The 27015-nt window shown below is 45.5% G+C and overlaps 1 protein-coding gene across 1 annotated transcript in view; it reads right to left on the bottom strand.

The window, feature by feature from the left end:
* Positions 1-17567, bottom strand: part of LOC139549093 (G-protein coupled receptor 4-like) — a 28863-nt gene extending 11296 nt beyond the window's left edge. Inside the window, exon 1 of the mRNA XM_071359213.1 lies at positions 17423-17567. The gene's annotated coding sequence lies outside the window, so the exon portion shown is untranslated. The remainder of the gene's footprint in view (positions 1-17422) is intronic.
* Positions 17568-27015: the final 9448 nt, after the last annotated feature.

Genomic DNA, 27015 nt, shown 5'->3' with positions numbered 1-27015 from the left:
CATTTCTGAACATGGCGCCAATGTAAACTAAGATTTTTGGATATAAATATGCACATTATCGAACAAAACATACATGTATTGTGTAACATGATGTCCTATGAGTGTCATCTGATGAAGATCATCAAAGGGTAGTGATTAATTTTATCTCTATTTCTGCTTTTTGTGACTCCTATCTTTGGCTGGGAAAATGGCTGTGTTTTTCTGTGGCTATGTACTGACCTAACATAACTGTTTGTTGTGCTTTCGCTGTAAATCCTTTTTGAAATCAGACATGTTGGCTGGATTCACAACATGTGTAGCTTTAATTTGGTGTCTTTCATGTGTGATTTCATGAAATATAGATTTTTATAGTAATATATTTGAATTTGGCGCGCTGCATTTTTTCTGGCTTTTGGCCAAGTGGGACGTTAACGTCCCACATATCCCAAAGAAGTTAAAAGGCCCAGTGTGTCACGTTCTGACCATAGTTCTTGTGTGTTTTGCTTGTTTTAGTATTGGTCAGGACGTGAGCTGGGTGGGCATTCTATGTTGTGTGTCTAGTTTGTCTGTTTCTATGTTTGGCCTAATATGGTTCTCAATCAGAGGCAGGTGTTTTGTGTTGTCTCTGATTGGGAATCATATATAGGTGGCTTGTTTTGTGTTGGGGTTTGTGGGTGGTTGTTTCCTGTCTTTGTGTTTCTCTGCACCAGATAGGGCTGTATCGGTTTGCCACATTTGTTATTTTGTATCGTGTTAAGTGTTCACTGTTTATCGTTTTATTAAACATGTTGAGCACTGGCTACGCTGCGTGTTGGTCCGATCCCTGTTACACCCTCTCTTCTCGTGAAGAGAGGGAAGGCTGCCGTTACAGAACCACCCACCAATCTCGGACCAAGCAGCGTAGCAACGGGCAGCAGCGGCAGCAGCAGCAGCAGCGGTACCAGGAGGAATGGACTCGGGAAGAGGTGTTGGACGGAAAGGGTTGCTACACATGGGAGGAGATCCTGGCTGGTAAGGATCGCCTTCCATGGGAACAGGTGGAGGCAGCTAGGAGAGCGGAAGCAGCCGCGAAGGGGAACCGGTGTTATGAGGGAACACGGCTGGCCAGGAAGCCCGAGAAGAAACCCCAAAAATGTCTTGGGCTAAAGGGGAGTGTGGCGAAGTCAGGTAGGAGACCTGCGCCAACTTCCCGGGCTTGCCGTGGAGAGCGAGAGTACGGGCAGACACCGTGTTGTGCGGAAAGGCGCACGGTGTCTCCTGTACGTGTGTATAGCCCGGTGCGGTACATCCCAGCTCCACGTATCGGCCGGGCTAGAGTGGGCATCGAGCCAGGTGCCATGAAGCCGGCTCAACATATCTGGTCTCCAGTACGTCTCCTCGGGCCGGTGTACATGGCACCAGCCTTACGCATGGTGTCCCCGGTTCGCCAGCACAGCCCAGTGCGGGCTATTCCACCTCGCCGCACTGGCCTGGCTACGGGGAGCATTAAACCAGGTAAGGTTGGGCAGGCTCGGTGCTTAAGAGCTCCTGTACGCCTTCACGGTCCGGTATATCCGGCGCCACCTCCTCGCCCCAGCCCAGTAACACCAGTGCCTACACCACGCACCAGGCTTCCTGTGCGTCTCCAGAACTCTGTTCCTCCTCCACGCACTCTCCCTGTGGTGCGTGTCTCCAGCCCGGTACCACCAGTTCCGGCACCACGCACCAAGCGTACTGTGCGTATCCAGAGCCCTGTACGCACTGTTCATTCTCCCCGCACCTGCCCTGAGGTGCGTGCCCTCAGCCCGGTACCACCAGTGCCGGTACCACGCACCAGGTGTATAGTGCGCCTCGAGAGTCCAGTGTGCCCTGTTCCTGCTCCCCGCACTAGCCTTGAGGTGCGTGTCTACAAACCGGTACCACCAGTTCCGGCAACACGCACCAGGCCTACTGTGCGCCTCAGCAGGTCTGAGCTGCCTGCTTGCCCAGCGCCGTCTGAGCTGCCTGCCTGCCCAGCGCCGTCTGAGCTGCCTGCCTGCCCAGCGCCATCTGAGCCATCTGTCTGCCCAGCGCCATCAGAGCCGCCCGTCTGTCCCGAGCCGTCAGAGCCGCCCGTCTGTCCCGAGCCATTAGAGCCGTCCGTCAGTCAGGAGCCGCCAGAGGCGTCCGTCAGTCAGGAGCCGCCAGAGCCGCCAGCCAGTCAGGAGCCGCCAGAGCCGCCAGCCAGTCAGGAGCCGCCAGAGCCGCCAGCCAGTCAGGAGCCGCCAGAGCCGCCAGCCAGTCAGGAGCCGCCAGAGCCGCCAGCCAGTCAGGAGCCGCCAGAGCCGCCAGCCAGTCAGGAGCCGCCAGAGCCGCCCGCCAGTCATGAGCTGCCTTCCAGTCATGAGCTGCCCTCCAGTCATGAGCTGCCCTCCAGTCATGAGCTGCCCTCCAGTCATGAGCTGCCCTCCAGTCATGAGCTGCCCTCCAGTCATGAGCTGCCCTCCAGTCATGAGCTGCCTTCCAGTCATGAGCTGCCCTCCAGTCATGAGCTGCCACTCAGTCCGGAGCTGCCACTCAGTCCGGAGCTACCTCTCTGTCCTAAGCTACCTCTCTGTCCTAAGCTACCTCTCTGTCCTAAGCTACCTCTCGGTTCGGAGCTGTCTCCTCAGTCTGATGGGGCCCTTTGTGAGGGTTCCTAGGCCAAGGTCGGCGGCAAGGGTCGCCACTCAAAGGACGCTAAGGAGGGGGACAAAGACAATGGTGGAGTGGTGTCCTCGTCCAGCGCCGGAGCCGCCACCGCGGACAGATGCCCACCCAGACCCTCCCCTAGAGTTTTAGGGGGTGCGTTCGGAGTCCGCACCTCAGGAGGGTGGTACTGTCACGTTCTGACCATAGTTCTTGTGTGTTTTGCTTGTTTTAGTGTTGGTCAGGACGTGAGCTGGGTGGGCATTCTATGTTGTGTGTCTAGTTTGTCTGTTTCTATGTTTGGCCTAATATGGTTCTCAATCAGAGGCAGGTGTTTTGTGTTGTCTCTGATTGGGAATCATATATAGGTGGCTTGTTTTGTGTTGGGGTTTGTGGGTGGTTGTTTCCTGTCTTTGTGTTTTCTCTGCACCAGATAGGGCTGTATCGGTTTGCCACATTTGTTATTTTGTATCGTGTTAAGTGTTCACTGTTTATCGTTTTATTAAACATGTTGAGCACTGACTACGCTGCGTGTTGGTCCGATCCCTGTTACACCCTCTCTTCTAGTGAAGAGAGGGAAGGCTGCCGTTACACAGTGCAGTCAAAAAAATGTATTTCCTTGTATATTTCCACACTACGGAGGCTGGAATAATACTGTGAAATTGCGAAAATGATGATAATGCCCTTTTAGTGTAAGAGCTGTTTGAAAAGACAGCCTGAAATGTCAACCTGACATCACCAGGGGGTAAACTATAACATTTGATTTGAAATGAGTTAATAGACCAATAAGAGAGTTCCAAACCTCTCTGCCAATAACAGATAGTTTTCAGTTTCCCCTCCCCACTCAGACCACTCCCAGACAGTCCTAGCAAAATTCTTGCTTTAGAAATTGCTCTTTGCTAAGAAGCTATTTCAGTTTCTTTCATTAAAACATTTTAATTGAAAACAATCACAGTAAAGTACTTAATTGTTAGCCAGAATGTTTTGTATATTTAATTGTTTTTTAGACAGCGATAGAAATGTAGGCTACATTATAATTTTATTCAACCAGGCAAGTCAGTTTAGAACAAATTCTTATTTACAATGACAGGGAAACATATAGAGAGGAAGGACTGAGACGGGATTCATACCCACGTCGCCAGTGGTATATGGTCTAGAGGGCTAACCACTAGGGCAGACTCCGGCACAAAAGCATTCCTTTCTTAACGTATAGGTGATGACACAGACTTATCAATGGTTCACGTCTAGTCTAACTGGATACCAGAGTTGACCATGAATATACTTCAAATGTTAGGCTACTCCTTTTACAGATGAGTCATGGTTATACATTCTTTACATTAGATTACTGATAAGTAGGTGTTTGGATGCCTCCTGCATCCTACCAGCTGTGCTTTTATCTGGATTGTACACTAGCTGGAACTGAAAAATGTACTCATAAGAGTACATTACACGGCCAAACAAAACTGCAACGGTGGTAACAGAGTCATGACCAACAAATAGGTAGCACAACAAGCAATCCAAACTTAGTACGGTGAGCAAGAGATAGTTATCATAATTATCATCACTCACTCTGACCGTACTGTCTTTAAGTATGAGTCGTTGAATGTCATAAGACCAAAGCTTTGTGTGTGTGTGTGTGTGTGCGTGTGTGTGTGTGTGTGTATGTGTGTGTGTGTGTGTGTGTGTTTGTCATTTCTATCAAAGATGAGGTGGTTGGTGAAAATATCAAGATAAAAAGTGCCCCAAACCCAACCAGGAGCAAGCAAATTCAATTTAGCGAGGAACAGCGAGAGGGAGATGGATAAGAGGCGCTAAAACCAGGTCAGGAACACATTCATTACCCAGTCTCTACTCTTCTGACAAAAACAATGCTCTACTTTACAGAGGCTGGCTTTTGATCATGGTCTCATCTGTTTCTTTTTTCTTTCATCCGACTCACTGATCAGCTGAAACGTATAGGGTCAGCAAATACGTCTTTCATGTGCATGAGATCCTGTTTCTATTATAAGATCATAGGAAGCAACGTGTTTGCTGCTCAATAGACACCCTGGTTTCAGTTCCTATTTCATAGATAGGGTTAGCTAACCCTAACCCTAACCCTAACCCTAACCCTAACCAGCCCAGAATGGGCGTTGGAGGCATGGCGACACAGTAGACTATTACAGCCTTGCTAACCATAGGGGTAGTCTAGGTGTCAGGGCAGTTATCACCGTCTAGATTATGTGGTGTGCTCAGTCGTCAACATGCACTTAGCCCCCTAATTAGGATTATGTCAGGATTTTGTCTTGGTTAAGGTCTTAAGAGCAAACATACACATCTCCCATGCAGAGCACACACACACACACACACACACACACACACACACACACACACACACACACACACACACACACACACACACACACACACACACACACACACACACTTAGTTCACCATATGTCGCACTTTGGCTCACCTAGGTTAATACAGTACCTATGAAACAGAATTATATATACAGTATATATACTGTATATATATATATTATTATTACTTTTTCTTCCCAATTTTGTGATATCCAAGTGGTAGTTACGATCTTGTCTAATCGCTGCAACTCCCCAACGGAGTCGGGAGAGGCGAAGGTCGAGAGTCATGCGTCCTCCGAAACACGACCTGCCAAGCCGCGCTGCTTCTTAAAACACTGCTTGCTTAACCCAGAAGCCGGCCACACCAATGTGTCGGAGGAAACCCCGTCCAACTGACAACCCGAAGTCAGCTTGCAGGTGCCCGGTCCGCCACAAGAAGTCGCTAGAGCACGATGAGCCAAGGAAATCCCCCCCGGCCAAACCTTCCCCTAACCCAAACGACGCTGGGCCAATTGTGCGCCGCCCCATGGGGCTCCTGGTCACGGCCAGCTGTGACACAGCCTGGGATCGAACCCAACAGATTTATTTTGAATGCAGGGAAACTGAAATCTGTCTTGCCCAATTTCTACCAGCATGTCACCTTTGCAACTAGAGGTCGACAAAACTCTAGATCACCTTACTCCACCCCACGGCAACCCTTACAAAGCTCCCCCTTGCCCTCAATTTGGCAAATATGACCATAACTCTATCCTCTGGATTCCTGCTCACATGGAAAAACTCAAACAGGAAGTACCAGCTCAATACGGAAATGGTCCGATGAAGCAGATGCTAAGCTACAGGAGTCACACAGCTGAAGCACAGCGGACTCCACACCTCTGTGAGTTATTTATTTGATCATATCAGATATAACTGTAATTTATTGTTTACAGTTACATCTACAGTTTTTGACCAACCTTAATACGTGACTTGCGATTTAAATATGCTTACCTCAACACGTGGGCCCCTCAGGGGTGCGTGCTTAGTCCCCTGCTGCACCCTATCCACCCACGACTGCGTGGCAGCGCACGACTCCAACACGATCATTAAGTTTGCTGACGTCACGACGGTGGTTGGCCTGATCACCGACGACGATGAGACAGCCTATAGGAAGAAGGACAACAACCTCTCCATCGAAGTCAGGAAGTCAAAGGAGCTGATCATGGACTACAGGAAATGGAGGGCCGAGCACGCCCCCATTCACATCAACAGGGCTTTAGTGGAGCGGGTTGAGAGCTTTAAGTTCCACGGTGTCCACATCACTAAGGATCTACCATGGTCCACACAAACCAACACAGTAATGAAGAATGCACGACAACTCCTTTTTCCCCTTTAGGAGCCTGAAAAGATTTGTCATGAGACCTCAGATCATCAAAAAGTTGTAAAGCTGCACCATTAAGGGCATTTTGACTGGATGTATCTTCGCTTGGTATGACAACTGCTTGGCATCCGACCACAAGGTGGTACAGAGGGTAGTGTGTATGGTCCAGGACATCAATGGGGCAGAGCTTCCTGGCATCCAGGACCTCTATACCAGGTGATGTCAGAGGGAGGCCCTAAAAATTGTCAAAGATTCCAGCCACTCAAGTCATAGATTGTTCTCTCTGCTACCGCACGGCAAGTGGTACCGATGCACCAAGTCTGGAACCAACAGCTTTACCCCGAAGCCATTAGACTGCTAAATAGTTAATTGAATAGTTAACCAAATAGCTACCTGGACTATCTGCATTGACCCTTTTTGCAGTAACTTTTTTGACTGATCAAATAAGCTGATGCTGTTTATTATCTATCCTGTTGATTGTACATATCTACCTCAATTACCTCGTACCCCTGCACATCAACTCGGTACTGGTACCCTGTGTATACAGCCAAGTTATCATTGCTCATTGAGTATACAGTTGAAGTTGGAAGTTTACATACACTTATGTTGGAGTCATTAAAACTCGTTTTTCAACCACTCCACAAATTTCTTGTTAACAAACTATCGTTTTGGCAAGTCGGTTAGGACATCTACTTTGTGAATGACAGAAGTAATTTTTCAAAAAATTGCTTACAGACAGATTATTTCACTTATAATACACTGTATCACAATTCCAGTGGGTCAGAAGTTAACATACACTAAGTTGACTGTGCCTTTAAACAACTTGGAAAATTCCAGAAAATGATGTCATGGCTTTAGAAGATTCTGATAGGCTAATTGACATAATTTGAGTCAATTGGAGGTGTACCTGTGGATGTATTTCAAGGCCTACAGGTACAAAAGTATCTATATCCACAGTAAAATGAGTCCTATATCGACATAACCTGAAAGGCCGCTCAGCAAGGAAGAAGCCACTGCTCCAAAACCGCCATAAAAAGCCAGACTATGGTTTGCAACTGCACATGGGGACAAAGATCATACTTTTTGGAGAAATGTCCTCTGGTCTGATGAAACAAAAATAGAACTGTTTGGCCATAATGACCATCGCTATGTTTGGAGGAAAAAGGGGGAGGCTTGCAAGCCGAAGAACACCATCCCAACCATGATGCACGGGGGTGGCAGCATCATGTTGTGAAAGTGCTTTGCTGCAGGAGGGACTGGTGCACTTCACAAAATAGATGGCATCATGAGGCAGGAAAATTATGTGGATATATTAAAGCTTGGTCGCAAATGGGTCTTCCAAATGGTCAATGACCCCAAGCATACTTCCAAAGTTGTGGCAAAATGGCTTAAGGACAACAAAGTCAAGGTTTGGAGTGGCCATCACAAAGCCCTGATCTCAATCCTATAGAAAAGTTGTGGGCAGAACTGAAAAAGCGTGTGCGAGCAAGCAGGCCTACAAACCTGACTCAGTTACACCAGCTCTGTCAGAAAGAATTAGCCAAAATTCACCCAACTTATTGTGGGAAGCTCATGGAAGGCTACCCAAAACGTTCTATCACTTCTCTATTATCTCGAACGCTGACCTGTATTTGGATGGTGGCCATCTGTTCTTTCATACCATGACAACGTCTGTCAATTTAACCGACACATTGTTAAATAAAGGTTAAATAAGAGGTCAGCTACCCATTCATCCCATTCCACAGACATTATGTTCTGAAATACTGTACTGTACATGAGATGAAGGGCAAGTTCAGCTGCCATCGCCCTTGGCCCCCATGTTTGCAGTGCAAACCATTGCAGCACAGTGTCCTTAGCTCCCTGCATCACCCCTGTGATTTAATACAGCCTGTGACTAATGAGGGGGAGCCCAGCCCGTGTGCGGTGTCGGCTGCAGCAACCTTCACTTGGCCCTAAGCAGAGAACAGGTATTTAATTCTGGCCTAGCAGGCTGCTCATTTCACGCTCGGCTGGAGAGCCAACGTCGGGTCTCTATAAAGCCCTGGGCAGGCTTCCTGCAGGGAAAATTAATGACTTCAATAAAAGTGCCACATTTTCCATTCAAATTCCCACCGGAGGGTTTTATTGGCTGAGCCTTAATTTGGCCCAATCAGCTTGTTGTACCGGAAATGAATTATTGCGTGTTGGACTGTGGCCACACTCTGAGCCGCAGACCCTTTGAGGTTCTTACAAGACAACTGACATATCACCCTTTCCTCTCTCTCTCTGAGGTAGGATGCTGAAGTACCAGTCAGCTCCAGGGACACACCGGGGCATTCAAGTTGCCACAGATAAACAAGGTCTGTGGGATTTTTGTAAACGCCAGCACTTTATGAGTCTGAGTAATCACAGCTGAAAGCTGCTTTTGTTTCAGTCTGAATTCAGGCTTTGAAATCCTCCCTGAGCCAAAGTCCCACTAGTAACTGTTATCAGCCTGCTGGTTGACAGGCTTGAAATGGCAGCAGACCCAGAGTACACAGTGGAAGAATGCCACTGACACTTCCTAGACAAATAAAACGGCTGCCTGCAAGAGGAAATACATGGTGGTACTACAAGGCGGATGCCAGAGTGCAAATAGATCACTTCAATGAAGAGAGGTCTGGCTCTGTGGTGGAGGAGGTGTGGGTGCCGCCGGGGATTTGTCAGTCCCTGTGTACCTTCCTGTTCTGTCAAACTTAGTTTAGTTTAGTTATTAGTACTGTCCTGGGGGAAACAAGCAGCATGTCATGAGGTCATAAAAGGTCAAACCAAACTAAATTATTGCAGATCAAAGCTCTAATTCATACTGTTTGTGTGAAAAAGTCCTTTCTCACAATGCTGGTGACCAGGGCCAGGCATTCAGGCGCCTGGATAGAGAAGGACCGTAATACACAGACTATGGTGCTGTTGTGGGTTGATGAGCACGGTGCTCCCTAGTTCATGTGTGTGTGTTGTCTGTGTGTGCATTAGTAACCAGCTGTGTGATCCCCATGGGAGCTCAGAACCAGAATGAGCTTTATATTACCAAAAAAGAAGTGCGGGACAGGTGCCCAAATTAACAATACATTACTTGATTAACGGTCAAGAATACAAGTCCCCAACAAGCTTTCCTCTGTCCTCACAGTGAGAAAATAGGGGTGAGAAAGGACACATTTTTTTACTGTTTAAAAAGGTGGAAAGAGGCCTAGCTGACCATAAAAGGGGTTTATGAAGTGCCAGAGAATCTGAGGCAGTACTAACTCAAGCTGGCATGTTTTGCTATGTGTGTTTTTCCCATCTTTTGTTTAAAACACCACTCAAAGTCAGGAAATCCTCCAGTTTACAAGCAGCGTTCCCCATGCCAGTGAATATGAAAGAAAAACAACCTCTTGACAGGAAGGATAGTCCTCAGCCCCTTTAGAAATGGTCCATCAATTAGATTTTTAGATAGATTAGATATTTTCCACCATCATTTTTCACCCAAACTAAACCAACCCGTTTGCTATGCCAATCCATTGCCCCTCACATTCACAATACAAATCAGGTTTGTCACAACAGCACTCATGGATAAAATACCCTGGATCTATGACTGCACTTTCCAACCACGGAAGAAGAAATCTTCCTCCTCTAACCCCGAGGCTTTCTTCCTATATGATATTTCATCCACTTGCACTTACATTTTCAGAGTGCTGTGTAATCGATGGCCTGCAGATTAGGCAAAGTGCTGGTAGCAGGTGCACACAGAGTGCAGACCACTCGGAGGCTTGTATTCCCTCTCTGATGTCTTTGTGAAAGTGCTGACAACCTGACGCCATCTCGAAATGCTTGTTGTCTATGAAGTCATCATCCGTGTCTCTGTAAACACTGTATTCTGCCACAGCGTTCCTCTCTTGGGAGGCTGCTTCTTTGTTCTAGCGGGTCATTGGAGACACGTGTTTACATCTTTACACAAAGGTATACAGAGACACGGTCAAAGAGGTTTTGAAATATCTGTTAGTATTGTTTCTTACGTGGTAATCCCGTTTACATAACACATCTGAAACACTGAGACAGACTGTACAGTTCGATCAATCCCAACTAGGGATGCACATTTCGGTCAACTAGCCAACCCTCATTAACCGGTCAACAAACGGTAAACATCTTTCCAAACTGTAAAATGATGTGACCAACAGAAAATACTATGCTTTCAGGCCCAAAGGGAAGGGGTGGTATGGGGAGGGTTTTCTCTGGTTCGCCAGGAGGAAGGAGGGAGGATGTAAAAACATCCACGGTCGATAAGCAACCCTGAATGTTTATGGGGTGGGGGGGTCTTAGGGGATAAGTGGTGGGGGGGCGGGTGAGCAGATAGAGATATGGGGGAGTGGGGAATGACAACCATCCTGTGTTTCTAGGCAGGGTGGGAAGGGGTGCAAAACATGGTTTCTGGGGGGGGTTAGCAAGCCTATCATCCTAAAGTCAAAAGGCTATAATATTATTATTGAACAAGCAACTCAAGTAATGAGGTAGCTAATAAAATGTCATTTTCAAACATTTGCCAAAATGCAATTCACAGGAAAACACCGTTCTAAACAGTGAACCTAATGCGAGCGATTCCTTTTGTGACAGAGATGAAAATCTCAGTTTGAAACTTACAAAGATGGGGAATCTAATAGCAACAACTAACATGGCTAGGATTGTGCCTTTGGCTTCTGGACAACGAAAGAAAGTTGATATGAAAACCAATAGAACAGTAGAGAAATTATGGTTAATGGCATGAAGGTTGGATTTTCACTAGGCTACTTTGAAGCAAGGTAAGAAATGCCTCATTATTTGAAGTAAACGTAAAACGTTCAGGTTTCAAACAATTATACTGCGTCAAGCTCATGTTGCAAAGTGGTAGGTGCCGCGCTGATAGCTGCCTACTGTTGACTATAGCCTATGTAGTCGAATGACAAATGGGATGCATGCTTAAATTACAAGCACCTCTATTTAATCGTGGCCATCAAAACAGTTTTTAACACGCAATTGCATTTAGAATAGTTATTTGTTGCGCAATGCACAATGACTGGGCTTATAAAAGCACATGTGTCACTCCAATACCAGCTGACAGGTAATAGGCTATTCCTCTCCTCAAACTAGGCTCTGTACAGTATGTATGCTGTATGTATGCTGTGTGCGTGCGATAAATAAGATACATGACGACTAACTAAAATACCATTTAGTGGCCAATTTAATGCCACTCAATTATGCAAATGCACCTATAAACCGATAAGCATGACCGGTCAAATGTATTTTTGGGCCGATTAACGGTTAACCGTTAACTTCCCTAATCCCACTGTTAATAGAGTCAGTTCAGCATGAATTACTTTTCTGAACAGAGCAAGCTGAAATGGAATTGACCCCTACCAAGGTACTAAACCTGGGATGTCAGAAACAGCAGCAAAGGTCATCAAGCCTGAAAACCAGAATGTAACATTTGAATTCTATAATATGAAAAATCTGACTTAAAAATGTAGTCATGGTATTGGTCACAGCTGTCATAAAGCCCTTTAATATTTGAATATACAAATATTTTCTTTGTTGCTTTACCAATATAACACAAACAAGCATGGGAGATGTAACTAGATGGATTGTTGCAATGTAAATTCCAGTTAGCTTTATGAGGGTACAGCAAATCTATGGATATGCCTGAACAATGGGAAGATGTGTCCCTTTAAAGCATTTGGAGCTTTTACAGTAGCATATGTGACTCATCACCTGGATTCGGTCTTATGTAGCAACATTGGAAATTGTGTTTTTTACATTGGATAAAAGTAGAGACTCAGCACTACAAAATGGTATATCATACACTATATTTTTGAGGAACAATGGGAAAGCAATTCTGCTTTGAAAGTTGATAGACTTGTAAACTCACTTTTGAGAAAATGGCCTTTGAATGTTTTGGTATCTAGTGAAGAGCTCTTCTTTGTCTACACACATTCAGCATCGTTCACAACCTCTTAAGCTTTAGCCCTACTCATCTCATTCAGTGTTCAGAGCACGCGCTTGATGCTCTGGCCGATGATTTATTTACATCTGGATAACATGAAAACAGCCTAACCAGCTCTGCTGGTTACAATTTCATTACGCTTTTTTTTGCCGACGTTTACTGACACCGGCCATATTCAACGAGTGTTGTGAACTAAACAATGAACCTAGCTAGATAAACAACGTGTAAGATCACACACATCATTAGCTAACGAGCCAGCCAGCTAACGTTAGCTAGTTAAACAACAATTAACATAGTGCCAAATCATGTTGTTACTACCCTGCATGAATTTGCTGGGAGCTAACCAACCAGGTTCAATGTTAGCTAGCTAACCTTAGGTGCTAACTAGCAATTCAAACGGCTCTGGGATACGAATAATAATGTCAGCTAGGGTGCCAGCCAGCTAACGTTAGCTAACTAGCTAACAGTACACTTTAGCTTAAGACATGTAGCTAGCTAGGTAAACAATGTGTAAGATCACACACGTCATGTAACTTTAGGTAACGAGCCAACCAGCTAACATTAGGCTCTAACTAGCAAAGCAAACGGCTCTGGGATACGAATAATAACGTCAGCTAGGGAGCCAGCCAGCTAAAGTTAGCTAGCTAGCTAGCTAGCTAGCTAGCTAGCTAACAGTACACTTTAGCTTGAAATGAATCAACTTTCTGTCAAAATTTGAAATGTGTAATATCTGAAAATGTAGCTAGCTAACGCTAGACTATCTTACATCATCATGCATGATGGATGCGTCTCCCTGTCATGGATGCCATGCCACGATTGCCCTTAGTTTGAGGATGTAATCCGGAGACAGGTGATTTCTCCATCTCTTTAGCTATCATACTCTAATTCCACTGATTTCAAAACTCGATCTTCCAGTAAGTGGAGAGCAACACTTATGCAGCTCCACTACACAATACATTTAAAAAAAAGCTGTGTTCTACAGGATTACCAACACAGACTGACCAGCTCAAATAAACAGAAGCCGTCTATATGGCAGACCAATCCGAACTCCTCTCTCGGCATGTCCAGCCCACTCATTATCTCAGTCAATCAGTCAATCATGTTTAGTGGGAAGGTTGCCTGCCTTTTCTGTGGCTTAATCAACAAGGCTCATAATTTAACAATTGTATTCGTATTTAGGCACATGAAAGGCACATGAAAGTGATTAAAAAAATTTAAAACATTAAAATGGCTCTCCTGTGAAGTCATGACTTGTGACATACACATAGTTTCCTAAAACAGGTCACATATTCATTTATTTTATTACCTTTTGGCAAGTCAGTTATGAACATATTCTTATTTTCAGTGACGGCCTAGGAACAGTGGGTTAACTGCCTTGTTCAGGGGTAGAACGACAGATTTTTACCTTGTCAGCTCGAGGATTCGATCTTGCGACCTTTCGGTTACTAGTCCAACGCTCTAACCACACGGCTACCTGCCACCCCACATATGAGCTCATGCTTTGTTTGTGGATTTGATGTAGAGTAAAGATGGAAAGTAGGTATGTCGATTGAAAAGTTTCAATGCATCATCATTAAGCTGAAAATCCAACCTGAAAACATGTCAAAAGCCTTTTCATGGCATATTCTCAGTGGAACGTCAACCTCAGTGGCCTGCACAACAAATTAGAGACAGCCCAATGACAACACCTAAGCAGGCAATCCAGCTCTGCCTGGAAAACAATATACAATTAGACCAAGCTGTGGTTGGGCCGGCTGAGGCTCCTCGCTCGTTATTTGGCGATAACCACTTCACTTGTCAGGCTATTAAAGGTGCACTGTGCAGAAATCATTCCGCAATTTCCTGGTTTCTAAAATTCGAATAGTTCACCTAATATCAGTTTATGTGACAAAACAAGAAAGTATAGTGTAGAGAAGAATCATTGTACCATCTAAACTGCTGTGAAATATATTTCCATAACTACAAATATTGTATTTCAGCTGTTTGAAGCTGGTGTACAAAACCTAAAGTAAAAGTCGCAAAAACGAAAGCATAGAAATAGCACACATAGAACAGCTTAGACTTACTTTCCATGACAATGACAGATCTATTACATATATTTCTATGTGAATATGGTCAGGTCGCCCAAAAAGTTACATATTGCAGCTTTAAGTGTCCATGCTTATCACACGTCCCCCGTGTGAGACTGTGAGCAATCAAGTGCCTCTAGCTTGGCTAGATTAAACGTGTGAGTGCTTCCCCCTTCAGTGGCCTTGGATACTGAGGACCCAGCCCCAGAGAGAAAGGCCTGCAAGCAAGCAGGCACAGGCAGGAGGACTAGCTACTGAATGAGTGGTTGACCTGGAAGAGATCAACCACCAGTCATTGTGTGTGGACATGATTTAATATGATGCCATGAAAACATAGTCAATGAGGCGGTAAAACCCTCCCTAGCTCCGTTTCAGTGGGTACAGTACACTACAGTAGGTACAGTGCCAGCATACAACCCAATACACAGTGAGTGCATAAGGAGAGTACTGTACTATAACTCACCAAGTTAAAGGGATAGCATTTTTAGATATTTGTTTCCAGTCTATGGACAAGGAGTGACTGTAACATTGATCCCACAATGCTTATGCTGCTAATTGTTTTCAGTGGCAAGTGTAACTAAACCAAAGTGTGGATTGCAGACATTCGTTGTCCATACACCACTTTCAAGGTAAGGGAACTAATGTAAAAAATCTAAATTGCTGATCTATCCCTTTTTAAGCTGGGATTTGAAAGGACGTACCCGATTAAACGTATGAGGTATTGTGGAGAGTATCAGTGGCGTGTATTCATGGTTGCCAAGGGAAGCCAGGCTTCCCCCCAAAAATTACCAATAATTTGTTTTATTAAATAATTTAGCGTTCGTCTCTCTGTGTTTCATAATTGTCCTTCAATTTGCAAGAGGCTGAATGTATCTCACTGGAGAAAGCATCTGAGCGAGCGAAACAGTGCCCCTCTGTCTCTGCAGCCCATCTATCTGATGCTGTCTGGTCAAAAATAGTATAATATTGTTGCCGCCCGTAGCACTGAATGCAAGGGATGCCAGCAAGCATTTGGCCTCCCTTGATAAGAAAATGATACAATAATAGCCAATCAGCGTTGAGCTAAACTGAGTGAGCTCAACAGTGAATGGTCCTGTTGCATCAATTAAAATTGTCAAGGGTAGCCAGTTTGGATTTGGTTTACCACCAATCACATCACATCAAAAGCCAAACTTTATTGACAGAAAAAAACTTTGGTTGTTGCATCTCATTATGTTGTTGTCTTCCAGTGGGCACATAGCAAACCAAATGTTGTGAGTTTGAATCTCATAACTGTGAAGGATGGTTTTGTTCTCTTTTTAACAAAAATATATGCCTTATAGAAATAGGACATGTTAATCACAAAACATAGTGTGTTGCTAACCAAGCTATTATAGTGTTGCACAAACATAGCGGGAATGCAGTAAAGCTGTTGTTAATCTAGGGTGTCGACTGTGCAAACCAGAAGGTTGAGACAAGATGGAAAATTACTGAATATCAAGAAAACAGGAACTGAGCAATGTAACAACCGACAACTCAGCTCAAACTTCACAACAAACACTTCCGGATATCTGGATCCTGTGTGCTGTGAGGCTGGGACCAGCCTGGGCACCACCGATAGGCTAGCAAGTTTAAACCACGCTAAGCCTCTACTGTGACAGGCCAACTCTAAAGTTGGAACTACCTCTGTCACAGTATAAAAGAAGATGTCTGTACTATTTCAGTCAGTTCTCTGCTTTACCCTGCGTGGTGATACAGTGAACCCGTATATACGAAAATTGCATTTACCATTTATCGCTTATGTTAAATAAAAATACTTAAAGTATGTTTGGTGACTGAATCACATTTTATCCTGATACCAGATTCGATTGACGCAACCTTTTACATAACGGACAAATTTAGCATTGTAGTTAATTAGCAACTTTTCAACTACTTACTACTTTTTAGCTACATATAATACGAATTGTAAATCGTAACATATCATACGAAATGGGTGATGGACATCCACAAATTAATACATACCATACGAAATGTAACATATCATACTAAATAATACGAAATGCTCTGAGACCAGGTTGCAGCCAGCGTCAGGTAACTGTATGCTTTGTGGACTCCACCAGACAGATGTTGCTCTCTGGTTTTGTGATGAAACAAAGGTGTGGCTTATGAACTAACAGGTTCTCGAGCAAAGAACGCACATATCACAACACGTAGGGTGTAATATGGCTTTTTTTATGGCTTGGCTTCCCCACTGATTTTACCTACGCATCGCTACTGGAGAGTATATACCCGTAAAGGCCTATAATGTTTGAATAAATGGCTTATAAAAGCACGGGAAGTGAGCAGTAGCAGTTAATTGCAGCGGTTTGGTAAAACGACACCGTCTAGAAGCCAGGGTAAATAATTCCAGAGCTTTTAGCAAACCACACTGTTATATGTGAGTCTTGAAGGTCAGTAGCTCAACCCGTTAAAGGGTAATCGTTTCTCCCTTGTTCAGAAATGGGAATTAGTTGAATACAATACAGAGTTTTTAAAGGGTGAGATTCTGCTGTAAATACTACAACCATCACTGCAGCCAATGATACTTTTGAAGGAGGAAAAGACGTTACATTGTGCTGAATGTTTACAGAAAAGACCGCCAATGTGCATTGGACTTGACTCCATTAATACTCAATTGAATATTTTTTGGTATAGCAGGAGAGCAATTCTCTCAAGGACGTGCTTTCAATTAACTGTTTTTGCTACTGTTAAATAAGTGGGAGCGGTAGAGATAGTAAAACCTATAAATGCTGCCAATATAGTAGTTTCAGTTTCACTAGACCCATCAACAATTGCAAATGTTATCTTATCAGGAATTCACACTATTACGTTACTTTCGATAGGTCTACCCTAAATAGATATAGATAGATAGAAAACAGAGAGATCTATTAAAATAAAAAGCCAACGATACATGTATTGATGGTACAAAACATACGCCTAAAATACATGCCCATCCTTTCTCAAGCAGGTGATAACAGGAGCGCGAACTTCTAAAGTCTAGATTGTCATTTATAGTTTACATTAAATACACGTTGGAACACTTACATTCAGGTAGGTTCGGTGTCAATTTACCTCCACGACATTGTCTATAGTACAACTGATTCGTTGAGTAAACTGTGTAATCCTCACTCCTTATTCCTCCGAGAGAGTCCGGCGCTGTGTCGAATTCTTCTTTGCTCACCTTGTAGATGGCGCCACTGGGACACTGCACTCGCGGTACGCGTCTGCAATCTGCACATTGGCAGAATGCTTCATATTTGCCATCAGTTGTTTATTTGACATTGCATTTCTTTAACTTCTGTGGAAAACCACAAAAAGTAATTGAGAGGGAAAATAGAGAGTAAGAGCGAGAGAGCGCGAGAAAAAGTGCGTGCTTATATGAGAGAGCGTGCCTGCGTGTGTGAGACAGAGAAAGATAGATAGAGAGAGCGATTCAATTGCTGCCATGAACAGGACATCAATTATTGTAAAGTAATGGTCAATACCAAAACAGGGATCCAGTGTGAAATGAAACCTGTTGAAATCATGGCCCGTCTTTCTGTACATCACACTAAACGGCCTCCATCCTAGCAACAACAAAGTCATTACAGTCCATCCATCTTCCTCATTTTATGGTGCATAGCTCCTTTTCAGGGACATTCGCCGTGGGGGGAGGGGAGAGTAGGTTTACAGGAAGACTAACATTTTTGTTAACTTTTCATCCACTGATAAAGTATATTCCAGGGGTGCAATTTTCACTGGGGACGGGGGTCATGTCCCTCCCACATTCTGTAATTGCATTTTAGTCACCCACAGTTTTATCAGTGCAATGTGATACAAAAAGCGGCACCGGTGTGCTTTAAGACCATGCGGACGCCTCCGAGCGGTCTGGTAGGCTGTTTGGAGTGTTCAGCTGACTGGATTTAGGATGGTCCCGACACCACAGAGCAGGCTGACATGCTGTATGAAGGAAAAGCTTCTGGAAGGCTGGCTGGACCAGCATGGGAGAGTTGAGCAAAGTTCAGTGTGTATGTGTTGCGCTCTTTCACGAATTGTAAAAGAAAGCAGAGCAGAGACTGGCTACTCTTCAGTTTAATGATGTAGCTGGTAAGGTAACTTCTGTTTAACTTAACAGAAAAAAACGAAACTAGTGTTTATTCGCAGTGCTAATCTAGTATTGTAACTGACATGTAACGTTTGCTAATGTTTCATCCCCTCTCAACTGACGTGAATGAATAAGCTACGCTAGCAAGTAGCTACCACAGCCAGGTCAGCTCTAGCCTCTAATTATCTGTCAGATAGTACTAATAGCCGCCTCATATCGCTATCTAAGAGCTGTTGTTTGTACGGAAATGTTTTCTAGCCTTTGTTTTGTTCCATTTCAGAAGTGAATTAACTTGGCTAGCTTTCGCCAGTTGATGTAGCATTAGAGAGAGAGCTGGCCAAAAGTTGGCAAAAATTTGCTATTATTTTTCTCTCAATCACACTAAACCTGAATCAAACAATGAAACCATTGGCCAAATGATTGATATTCTGATGATTTCTCAGTGCAGTGTTAGTTTAATTAGTCAGTATGGCAATGTAATGTTATTGATCTGTCAGTTTCCCTAGCTAATTCCCTACTTTTCACACAGTAATAAACAGCTCTAACGTTACTGCTCCCGCTGGCTGCCTGTCCAACTCCTACCTGCTACTGCAAGAACTGGTCCCAAACCCAACCACAGTCCCACAATGTTATTTTAGGCGTATGTGACGCAGCTCACTTGCCGGCCCCATATTGCGTATGGGGCGCAATTTTGCGCCCCATAGGCAATATCAAATGCTCAAAAATAACTTAAGAAATAGATTCAATTACCAGAGATTCTCACATGGCCCTTATATTGCTATTATTGGGATATGTCAGCCAATATGATAGATGCAGTTTGAAGAGAGCAGAGTTGGAGAGACTTGCACATTCTCTTGAGCTATTTTTATAGCCTACCTGTTAGGAGTGGGAAGATTTTCAGATGGAGAAATATGGGTGATCAATATTCAGTCATATTTCTAGGCAATATAGTAAACTATAGCCTAATCATAGACCTATAGGAAGTACATTTCCTTGGAAAGATAACTGCCCTGTGCCTCCGCCCATGTATAGGCTATATCCTATTCTATTTAATTGAGACCACATGCACACCTAATCTCACAGGTATGACTACTGAACTGGAAGCAGCAAAAATGATGACAGCAACACTTGCTATGTTTTGCATAGGCCTATTGGATATAGCCTACCTTTTAAGGAGGACGATTTGCAAGCAGAGACAAAAAAAATGGGTAATCAATTTTAATTGAAAATGAAAAGGCGCAGTGGTCGCTCACCATAGTAACCTAACCTATGTGCGCGTTGTGCCTTTTCAATGATGATTACATTTTTTGATTGCACTTTGACTCACATTGGTTGAGCGCCCTCCACTTCTTTCCATTATCAATATTTATTTACAGATACTGTAGTAAACTACATTCTAATCATATTGTTTTTCATATTTTTTATTATTATATATTTTTTTATTTAATATTTAAAACATACAATACACTTGCAGTGAAGCCGCTTAACAACTACATCACATTAGTCATCTAACAGCCTCCCATCCAGAGCGACACACAAAAGCAACCAGAGTCAACGCCCTGCTCAAGAAGCAACCAGGATCAACGCCCTGCTCAAGAAGCAACCAGGGTCAACGCCCTGCTCAAGAAGCAACCAGGGTCAACGCCCTGCTCAAAGGCACGTTGGCAGATCTCCCACAAGGTCAAAAATGGGGACCCGGTCCAAGCTCCCAACCGCCAGGCCAGTATCCCTCCAAGATCCCCCCCACAGTTCCCCAAGAGCTGCCCCTCAACCATCCAAACCCATCCAAGGACAACAAAAATCATAACAGCAAGGCAAACTGAATATGTTTGAATGCATGTATGGCACTATTTACATGTATGTGTGTCCGTGTATGTGCACATTTAAATGAGAGTGTGTGTATGTTGCATGTGTACAAACACCATTACTGCATCAGCCTCAGGCAAACCGGCATTAACTGTAACAACACTGCCCCTCTGTCAGGTTTTGGCCAAGACTGTTCGGGTTTTGGTCACTAGATGTCCCCATTGCACCTTTTTTGTACCTTTTGTTTTTCTTGCTCTAATTATTGTTTGCACCTGTAGGTCATTCCCTTGTTAGTATTTAAACCCTGTGTGTTCCTCAGTTCCTTGCTCAGTGTTTGTAAGTTAGCACCCAGCCTCAGCCCAAGCCTTGTTCTTTACAGATATTTCTTTTATTGGATTTTCCAGAGGTTCTCTGGTTTAGTTCTTGTGTATATTTTGAGTAGTCTTTTGAGGTTTGTTTTTTCCCTGCTGTTTTTTACCACTTTGTGGAGTTTCTTTTGTATTTTGGAGGATTTCCATTTTGTGCCTCTTGGCTTTATTTTTGGACATTGTGGATTTAGTTTCTTTGCCTGAAGATTTTGTTCTTTAATTAAACCACCATCTCTAGTACTGCTGTGTCTGCCTCATCTTCTGGGTTCTGACGATTATTAGTGACTGTTTCTCGCACCGGGTCCTGATAGAAACACTGAGCCATTATAATGAACCCAGAGGCAGCCAGTACCCAGGATCTTTTTTCCATGCTGTCCCACCACGAGGGGACTGTCCAACGCCACGAAGCTGCTCTGGTTCAGCAAGAGGCCTTAATGGCTAGACATTCTCAACTTCTGTCAGAGATGCTGACTTCCATAAAGCAGATTTCGGATCGACTTTCCCCGGCAACCGCTTCTGCTCCAGTTCATCAGATTCAAGTGCCCCTGGCAGTTAACCCCCTGGCTGAACCTCGTCTGCCGCCTCCCCAACGGTTCTCAGGGGATCCGAGTGTTTGTAAGGGGTTTTTCACCCAATGTTCTCTCTCCTTTGAGCTGCAACCATCGTCATTTCCCACCGACCGGTCCAAGATAGCATATATCATCACCCTGCTGTCGGAAAAAGCCCTAGCCTGGGCTACTGCTGTGTGGGATGCCCAAAGTCCCTGCTGTGCCAGCTACTCTACCTTTGCTGAAGAATTCAAGCGAGTGTTTCAAGGATCTACCAACGGCCCTGACTCAGCCAAACAGCTCCTGACTCTCCGCCAAGGTCGGCGCAGCGTGACGGACTATGCCATCCAGTTCCGCACTGTGGCAGCAGCAAGTGGCTGGAACGACGAGGCGCTCACAGTGTGTTTTTTGAAGGGTCTTTCTGACACCATCCAAGATGAACTGGCCACTCGGGAACCACCGGACAACCTCGAGTCCCTTATCAAGTTGGCTTCACGCATAGACCAGCGTCTGAGAGAGAGAGAACTCAACCGTAGACCGCTCACCCTAGCTCCTATCGGTTCCAGCTCCGAGTCTCCACCTTTATCCTCGCTGGCTCCACCAGAACCCATGCAGGTTGGACGCATCTCCCAGGCTGAGAGAGATCGCCGGATGAGGGAGCGATGCTGTCTATATTGCGGCAAACCGGGCCATTTCCGCTCCACGTGTCCCGGGCTCCAGGGAAACGCACTCTCCCGTGCAGGCCTGGGAGGACTGTAACGGGAAACATAACCTCCTCCCATCCATCCAACTCCCGCCTGCTCATTCCAGTTACCCTTTCCTGGGACGACCACGAGTTTTCTCTTCAAGCCTTGGTAGACTCTGGAGCCGCAGGTAACTTCATGGATGGGGTCTGGGCGAAAGAGAATGCCGTTCCTTCTGAACCTCTGAGTGACCCCATAAGGGTTACTACGTTGGATAGAAGCCCTTTGGGATCTGGACTTGTTACTCGTGCCACTACCCCCTTGCGACTTTCAGTTTCCCAACACCAGGAAGTGATGAACTTTCATCTGATCTCCTGTTCCGAGTTCCCTCTCGTCCTTGGTTATCCCTGGCTTCACAGCCATAACCCTCACATCGACTGGTCTGTGGGCACTATCAAGCAGTGGGGTCCTACGTGCCAAGCCACTTGTATCTTCCCGAGTTCCCCTTCCGAGTCTCTAGAATCCATCGACCTGTCCCGAGTTCCCGAGTGTTACCATGACCTCAAACTGGTATTTAGCAAACAGAGGGCCACCAAACTACCACCCCATAGACCTTACGATTGCACCATCGACCTGTTTCCGGGGACCTGCCCTCCCAGGGGTCGGATCTTTTCCCTTTCTCCTCCCGAACGAGCTGCTATGGATACCTACATCAAGGACGCTCTGGCAGCAGGCCTCATGCGTCCATCTACCTCGCCGGCGGGAGCAGGGTTTTTCTTTGTGGCCAAGAAAGACGGTGGATTACGACCTTGCATCGACTACCGGGGACTCAATGCCATAACCGTCCGTAACCGCTACCCCTTATGGCCACAGCCTTTGAGCTGCTCCAGGAAGCAGTTGTCTTCACTAAGCTTGACCTGCGGAACGCATACCATCTTGTGCGGATCAAACCCGGGGACGAGTGGAAGACCGCTTTCAACACGCCTACTGGTCACTACGAATACTCGGTGATGCCCTTCGGCCTGACCAACGCTCCGGCTGTGTTCCAAGCGCTCATAAACGATGTGCTTAGGGATATGCTTAACATCTTCGTGTTTGTTTACTTGGATGACATCCTCATCTTTTCGAGCTCCCTTCAAGAACACACTAAGCATGTCAGACAAGTGCTCAAACGCCTCCTAGACAGCCATTTGTACGTTAAGCCGGAAAAGTGTGAATTCCATTCCTCTCGAGTACAATTCCTGGGATTTATAGTGGAACCCGGTCGAGTCCAGATGGACCCCAAGAAGGTAGGGGCGGTAGCGGATTGGCCCACCCCCAAGTCCGTTAAGGAAGTTCAGCGTTTCCTGGGCTTCACCAACTTTTACCGCAAGTTCATCAAGAACTTCAGCTCGGTGGCAGCCCCTCTCTCAGCTGTAACCAAGGGTGGCAACACAAGGTTTCTGTGGGGAAGAGAAGCTGAGACGGCCTTCCAAGGACTCAAGCAGCGCATCCTCTCTGCTCCCATCCTGACACTACCAACGGCGGATGAACCTTTTGTGGTGGAGGTAGACGCATCAGAGGTTGGGGTTGGAGCTGTCCTGTCTCAGAGGGGTGAAGACAAGAAGCTTCATCCTTGCGCCTTCTTCTCTCACCGGCTTACCCCGGCCGAGAGGAATTACGATGTGGGGGATCGTGAACTCCTAGCGGTTAAGATGGCATTGAAGGAATGGAGACACTGGCTCGAGGGGGCTTCTCAACCGTTTCAAGTGCTTACGGACCACAAAAATCTGGAGTATATCCAGCAGGCGAAGCGGTTGAACTCCAGACAAGCTCGATGGTCTCTTTTCTTCAGCCGATTTCAGTTTATCCTCACCTATAGACCCGGGTCGAAGAATCTCAAACCGGACGCCTTGTCACGAATCTACTCTCCTGCCATTCGAGAAGATACTGACATGACTGTCCTTCCGGCCGCTAAGATCGTGGCTCCGATCTCGTGGCAAGTGGAGGATACCGTGAAACAAGCTCAAGCCATCGAACCGGGCCCTGGAGGAGGTCCTGCTAATCGGTTGTTTGTTCCCAAGGCAGCAAGGTCCCAAGTCCTTCTGTGGGGGCACTCCTCTCGCCTCACCTGTCACCCGGGCGTAGGTCGCACCTTGGAGTTCATCCAGCGTAAGTTCTGGTGGCCCACCATAAAAGAAGACGTTGCCACTTTCGTCAAGGCCTGTTCCGTGTGCTGCCAGGGCAAATCTTCTCACCTCCGCCCTCAAGGACTCCTTCACCCTTTATCTATTCCCCACCGACCCTGGTCCCATATCTCGTTGGACTTTATTACTGGCCTTCCTCCGTCCCATGGTAATACTACGATCCTAGTCATCATCGACAGGTTTTCTAAGGCGGCCAGGTTTGTTCCCTTGACCAAATTACCTTCTGCCAAGGAAACAGCTGAGTTGGTGATTAACCATGTGTTCCGAGTCTTTGGGATTCCGCAAGATATGGTTTCCGACAGAGGTCCCCAGTTCGCCTCAAGGTTTTGGAAGGCCTTCTGCCAACTCATAGGGGCCACGGCCAGTTTATCTTCAGGGTACCATCCGGAGTCCAATGGCCAAACTGAGAGGATGAATCAGGAGCTGGAAACCACCCTCAGATGCATCGTTTCCAACAACCCGTCCACATGGTCATCCTTCATTGTTTGGGCCGAGTACGCGCACAACACCTTGTGCTCCTCCTCCACTGGTATATCCCCGCATGAGTGTCAGTTTGGCTATGCGCCTCTATTGTTCCCGGACCAGGAGGCAGAAGTCCGAGTGCCTTCAGCCTCGAGGTTCATCAGACGCTGTCGGCTTACGTGGAAGAAGGCACGTCTTAATCTTCTGCGTTCCTCTCAGCAGTACCAACGACAAGCCAACAGACGTCGCCGTCCCGGTCCTACCCTGTACCCCGGCCAGAGAGTATGGCTCTCAACTAAGAACTTACCACTACGGGTGGAGTCTCGCAAGCTGTCCCAGAGGTTCATCGGTCCCTTTAAGATTGCCAGGAGAGTCAATCCCGTTACTTTTCGCCTGCACTTACCCAGATCCCTTAAGATCAATCCAACATTTCACATTTATTTATTAAAACCTGTTGTTTTTTCTCCCCTTATCCCGGCAGGCAGACCTCCCCCTCCGCCCTGTGTCATCGGTGGCCAGTCGGCTTATACCGTCCACCGGATACTGGATTCCCGTCGGGTGCAGCGGTCCTGGCAGTATCTGGTGGACTGGGAAGGCTACGGTCCCGAGGAGCGCTCCTGGGTTCCTGCCAAGGACATACTGGACCCTGACCTCATTCGTCAGTTCAGGACCCTCCACCCTGAGAAGGCTGGTAGGAACGTCAGGAGCCGTTCCTAGGAGGGGGATTCTGTCAGGTTTTGGCCAAGACTGTTCGGGTTTTGGTCACTAGATGTCCCCATTGCACCTTTTTTGTACCTTTTGTTTTTCTTGCTCTAATTATTGTTTGCACCTGTAGGTCATTCCCTTGTTAGTATTTAAACCCTGTGTGTTCCTCAGTTCCTTGCTCAGTGTTTGTAAGTTAGCACCCAGCCTCAGCCCAAGCCTTGTTCTTTACAGATATTTCTTTTATTGGATTTTCCAGAGGTTCTCTGGTTTAGTTCTTGTGTATATTTTGAGTAGTCTTTTGAGGTTTGTTTTTTCCCTGCTGTTTTTTACCACTTTGTGGAGTTTCTTTTGTATTTTGGAGGATTTCCATTTTGTGCCTCTTGGCTTTATTTTTGGACATTGTGGATTTAGTTTCTTTGCCTGAAGATTTTGTTCTTTAATTAAACCACCATCTCTAGTACTGCTGTGTCTGCCTCATCTTCTGGGTTCTGACGATTATTAGTGACTGTTTCTCGCACCGGGTCCTGATACCCTCAGTGTCATTCAAACTTACTTTTTGTTATGTTTCATTTTGACTTTATTTTTTAAACTTTTATCTTCGACCATCATTCTGTCCCCCGCCCAGCAACTCAACTCCCACTTGTCTCCAATTCCACATCCCAACCCTTACCTTCCCTCAGCCCATCCCACCCATCTCTGCTGGCCACCCTCTTTGGATTTCTATGCACCATATATCTTTCAACTATGCTGTGATGTTTAACATACAATTTCTATCTAATCAAATAGAATCCACAGATTGCGAGTTGAAGATAAATACTTTTACTAAGAGTATTAGTATATTAGTAATTGACTGACCCGGTCTCTCTAATCATATTTAAGTTCATTTCATATTCAAGTTAACTGCCACTTGATTCTCCGCCCATGTAGGCACCCACACTAGAGAGACCACATATACTAGGCACACTTGAACTCTCACGCCCAGCTAGGAGAGGTAGGCTACTGAAGTTGAAGCAGCGAATTCTGAGTGTGTGAATAATGCGAAAAATATGTACTTTTAATACAATAGGTAGGCTAACGCATACAAAGCAGAAAGAGGACCATTTCCAAATAATCTGTGGGACAACAAAAATATTTTCATCCCAAAGTCGTCTGATCGCCCGATCTCTGTCGAGACCTGCAGGCATCCCGCGGGAATGCAGCCCTCTAGTGCAGTCAGTACACAACACTATGCTCATGTCTTAGCAGGATCAGATGTTGACAGTGGTCCCAGCAGGGTCAGACAGCCAGGGAAGACCAGTCCACAGAGCTCAGGTGAATTTTGCAGTATGCCTGTATTAACAATATCAGTGAATGATACAAAGTTACATCTTGAATTGATGGGTAGACCTACAGTAGCTACAAATCAAATTGTATTAGTCACATGCGCCGAATACAACAGGTACAACCTTACAGTGAAATGCTTACTTACGATGCAGTTCCAAAAAAATACAGATAAGAATAAGAGATAAAAGTAACAAGTAATTAAAGAGCAGCAGTGAAACAACAATAGCGAGACTATATACAGGGGGGTACCGATACAGAGTCAATGTGCAGGGGCACCGGTTATTTGAGATAGTATGTACATGTTGGTAAAGTTATTAAAGTGACTATGCATAGATGATAACAGAGAGTAGCAGTGTAAGGAGGGGGGGGGGCACTGCAAATAGTCTGGGTAGCCATTTGACTAAATGTTCGGGAGTCTTATGGCTTGGGGGTAGAAGCTGTTGAGAAGCCTCTTGGACCTGGACTTGGCGCTC

The sequence above is a fragment of the Salvelinus alpinus genome, chromosome 22 (assembly GCF_045679555.1).
Source record: "Salvelinus alpinus chromosome 22, SLU_Salpinus.1, whole genome shotgun sequence".
NCBI lineage: Eukaryota > Metazoa > Chordata > Actinopteri > Salmoniformes > Salmonidae > Salvelinus > Salvelinus alpinus.
Note: the sequence above shows the minus strand (reverse complement) of the source record. Positions and strands in the feature narration are given on the sequence as shown.